We start from the raw sequence: 5,054 nt of genomic DNA, 5'->3' as shown, positions 1-5,054 counted from the left end.
GTGTAAGGTACCATAAAAATTATTTGACTTGGGCCATTTTAGTTTCAATAGGAATAAAACGCAAACAGTGGTTACAAACATTTGCTTGAAATGCGTAACTTTTATAAAAGTAACGTTTCCTATGTTACAACATACAGCATCAGAAGTGATTATTATTCAGTTACAGATAAATTTAAATTCAAAAATACAACTGTACGGACTGGGAACTAACGAAATCGATTGACATAAAACGACAAGAATATCCTAATAATAGAGATAAAGTTTCTCACTGCCAACGTTTTCATTTAAGGCTGGCTTAACTGTAACTGAACTGAATAATAATCTGTAATAATCTGTAACTGAATAATAATCACTTCTGATGATGTATGTTGTAACATACGAAACGTTAAGTTTATAAAAGTTATGCATTTCAAGCAAATGTTTGTAACCGCTGTCTGCGTTTTATTCCTATTGTGTAAGGTACGTATGTATGTACACACCATATGCGCAGTACAGGCTGCGCAGTGCAATAATGAGGAATCACCTTAAATATTTCGGCTGGGCAAACCAGCCTTCTTCAGGTTCTTCAGGTACAATGTGTGTTATTTTACCTGAAGAAGGCTGGTTTGGCTAGCTGAAACATATGGTACAGTCGACCCTTTCCTTACGGACACCTCTCTAATACAGACACCTCTCTATGACGGAGCGTTTCCGGCTTGTGTCCCGAAAAAATTCTCACACATTTTCTTTTAAAAAACTTCTATAATACGGAACCTCTTTAATACGGACAACGGACACTAAATCTCGGTCCCAGAGAGAAATTCCGGAAAATCCTGCCGAAGAAGACGCCATTTTGGTTTAAGTCCGAGCGAGGCAACAATCGGCGAGAATAGAACTAGGGACGTCAATTCAAGAACCCACTTTCTCAATCTCACAAGGAAATCAACATCTTTTACTTTACTCGTGGATATCCACGAGTTATGGTGAGATTAGGCCATTTCCGAGTTCATGTCTGCCTCCTCTTCGAAGTGCGAAGTTTTTGTGATGGTAATTAGCTCTACTTTACAAATGAATAAAAACTAATATTCGTGAGAAAAACTTCGCAATTAGACTCGCTTTGAAGAGGAGGCAGACATGAACTCGGAAATGGCCTAAGGCTCGATTACCAGCCGCTGTTTCGGGAAATGAGCCAGCGCTCATACCCGAACTCGAGTGAGCGGCGGAAGTCGAGCCTATCTAGCTTGTTTGTGACCTAACGCTAATTTTATCAATAAAGGAATTCGACATTATCATTTTCGAGTTTAAACTCGTGATTAAGACTAGATATCCCAAAACACCGTAAAATAAAGTGACGTAGCCCCTTAATTTAATAAATTCAAGAGGTGACCTAGCTATAGGGGTAATTCGTTTTGGAACAGGTTGTTGGATCGGAAATTACGTAGAACAAGCAGATGCAGCGTTATGTCTATTTAAGATTTTGTGGCATCTATGTAGTATGTTGTGTGGCATCAGATAAACTGGTTTCAAGTGAAAGCGGTAAGGCAAGGGAGGGTGAAGCTATACAGAAAACTTGTGAAAAACCATTCTTGTAATATTAACGAGGGTAAGTGAAAACCGGTATCCACCTGCAAAGCTTCGAAATTAACGGTGTTGTGAATAATGCGACCGGTGACCTCCAGCTCTAGATAGCTAACATGAAGATCGTGAAACTACTAATTAATTTACTAAAAGCAAACGAAATGACCTCGGCGGATGATGCTCGTACAAAGAACCGCTGAAAGAAAGTAAGAAATTTCCAAAATACTGCTGCTGGAAGTTCTGTGCTGGCGATTTCATCACGTTGTCAACAGGCAAGGTTAGAGTAAACACCTTATTCATAATTCATAACATTTCCAGAAGGCTGAATCTTTTACTGCATTGCATTTGCGTCATTTGCCATCTCGTAGAACATGGGCTTTGGGTTTCTGAATCAGCAAACGAAATTAAACATGTCAGACTGAAGCCCCAACATAGCACCTTTCGCTTTGCATGTTGTAAATTCGGATTTTCATGGAATTGTGTAAGACGTGAGGCTGTTTGAAGCCTCTCACTAGCGGAAATCTTCTCCTTGACGGGTGTGTTTGTTAGGCCGTCCTCCTTTTTTTTTTCTTTTACCGTCGGATGCGTTTCCTGATATTGGGTCGATCGGTCGGATTGAAAAAAAAAAGCCTAAAACTCATCATGACCATGCTCGGAATCGGAGGCCTGGTAAAGCAGCATAGCTGTGGAACCAGGAAAACCCAAAATCAATATGGCGGAAAAGGTGGTGAATGTTGTTGCAAAATTAAGGTATCGTGGGAAAAAGGATCAACCACCGAAACTCCTATGCGGCATAAAATGGCTTAAAAACGTCGTTATCCATTTTTTTTTTTTTGGAAAATGCCAAAAATTTGGGTCGGTCGGACGACGCTAAACCGTCGGAAAAAAAAAGGGAGTGGCCTTATTGTTGCAGTTGTTTTGTCAAAGAGGGAGGTCAAATGTATTGCTCAAAGGGGTGTAGCGCATTGCTTTTAGCCACGGAAATCACCACCTTGCAATTCTATTGTCCATTTGCTGCACAGAAAACTAAATTCTATCCAGATTAGATAACTCGGATACCTTTCCGGTATTCCGAGTAAAAATTGCAATTGTGCCGTCTCATCGATAATTTTATGGGCACCCAACGGAGGTGTTCCGCAGGGGGCGTATGTGCTGGCTGGAAAAGAAGTATTGGGAAGTTGCTGGGAAAAAGATTATTGTTGTGCTGGCAAATTGTTTTTAATCTCCTTGCGGTCGCCTCCTCCTGTGAGAAATACAAGCCCCTCCATGTATAAGCCCCCCAAAGCGGTAACGCAAAAAACCCTCCGTTAAATCGCCCCTTCAAATATAAGCCCCCGGGGAGCTTAGATTTCTTGATGTTTAATTAAAGATAGCTTATTGGCAGTTTACCAATCATAAACATTAGAAAGTCCAACATTATCTATGGGTTCAAGTGACTTAAGATTTCTGTCAGCATACCGGATATGAGTGTCATCAGCGAAAAGAGTAGAACTTTCGTTGGTCAGCAATATTACATATATCATTTATATAAACTAAACATAGCAGAGGTCTCAGTACCGACCCCTGAGGGACTCCTTACAAAATTGTTTCCTTTTTACAAATATTTTTAGCACCAATTTGTGTTGTTTGCTGACGACCCATATGAAGAAATCAAGTCATTTATTACTCCTGGCACTCCATAATGATGCAATTTCAAGTTACTTAGTAATATTTGGTGATCTACAAAGGCCTTTCACAAGTCTATAAAAATCCCACATAAGCACAGTTTTCCATCCATGTTAGTTTCAATTTCAATTGATTAATTATGTCCAAAAGAACATGTTCACTAGATTTTAATTTTTTCGCGAAAACCATCATAAATCATGAACAATATTGTGTTGCTCAAGAAAGCATAAGACGATGATAATACATTATTTTTTTCAAAAATAAGGTTAAAAACAGAAAGCAGTGATATTGCTCATAATTAGATGGATCAGATTCGTTATCACTTTTATATATTGGGATTACTTTAGCAAGTTTAAGTTTGGAAGGATACACGCCGTTTTCGAGTGATTTGTTTATGAGCAAGGATAAAGGTTAACGTTAGCTAATAGTATGTGTAGCCGATCTTAGAATAATATAGTCCGTATGCTTTATTTAGTGGAGTGGTCATTATCTCAAGTTCTATCTCAGGAGGCCAGACAGGGTTGAAAAAGAATGAACCAGCAAACTTCAACTTTGGTAAATATTCTGTGAATTGTTTAGGTGGATTTGGCATCTTAGAAGTCAAATTGTATCCTATGGATGAAAAATACTTATTAATTATGTCAGGAAAGTCAAAAGGATTGTGTGATATTTGATTTGTACTCGGACATTTGAGGGCGGTTATATCCTTACGGGCTTTGTTTTCTCTACCTAAAAGACTGTTGTTCCCCTCCCATATTTTCTTAGCATTACTGAAATTTTTCTGAACTGAATACTTGTGGAAATACCTTTTCTTGCTAATTCGCGAAAGCATCGAAATTTTATTGCGGTAGATCTTATGGGAGGCAGTCGGTTCAACAGAGCAATACTGAAAGAAGCAGGAAAATTTGAATCCTATCGAGGTAAGTGTCTTCAACGTTCAATCAGATCTACTCTATAGTGCTTCCAAAAAGCGTCTGTCGCAGTTTTACTTATTTCTTACTGTTTCTTCTTACTCATTGACTCTGTAGTTCACAAGGACCTCACTAGGTCACTTTCTTTTTTGGTCTTCATCCACTCCTTGAACAACTTTTTCTTCCCTCTTTAGGCCTTGTTCACTTTGTCATTTCACAAGGGTATTTCGCTTGACCTTTTCTATTCCCTAAAACTAATTACATGTATATGTTTCTGATGCCCGGCAAACTTTCCTACAGGAATGCATCGTCTTCCTTACCGATAGATCGCTGCCTTACTGAGTTCAAACTTGTCAAGTATTTCGGCGACGTCTTTCTCAAACTCCCTCCGCACTTCATCATCCTGAGGGTTTGCTTTCCACTGACTCCGCCGTCGGTTCATTTGAACAGAACGGCTGGGCGATGATCCGTATCGAAGCAAACAATTGGGATGGCCCGAGCGTCTCTGATATTGTTCGCGGGATTCTATCCTGATAGAGCCGGCGTGCAGTCTAAAACTATGCAATTACAATTCATCCCCAGTGACTTTGGAATCACTGGAGTAAACTTAAGGACACATTACCAAACCAAGCTCTCCTGAAATAAACAGACACTAAACTCAAACTCGAACCGAGCATGTTAGCGAACTACACTCCGCAGAAAGAATACATGACGAATTACCCGAGAGCTACATCAGTCGTCTTAGGCTTAGCAATAGTCTGTATAGTATACAGGCTTTCATCAGTCCTGATATACTTGAAGAATTAGCTCTGAGGTTTGGCAGAAAAGGTAAAAAGAGTGTATTTTACCAGCTCACTGACTGACTGACTGACTGACTGACTTACTGACTGACTGACTGACTGACTGACTGACTGACTGACT

This window comes from Montipora foliosa, chromosome 14, assembly GCF_036669935.1.
Source record: "Montipora foliosa isolate CH-2021 chromosome 14, ASM3666993v2, whole genome shotgun sequence".
Taxonomy (NCBI): domain Eukaryota; kingdom Metazoa; phylum Cnidaria; class Anthozoa; order Scleractinia; family Acroporidae; genus Montipora; species Montipora foliosa.
The sequence above is the reverse complement of the archived record's forward strand: the minus strand, read 5'-3'. Positions refer to the sequence as shown.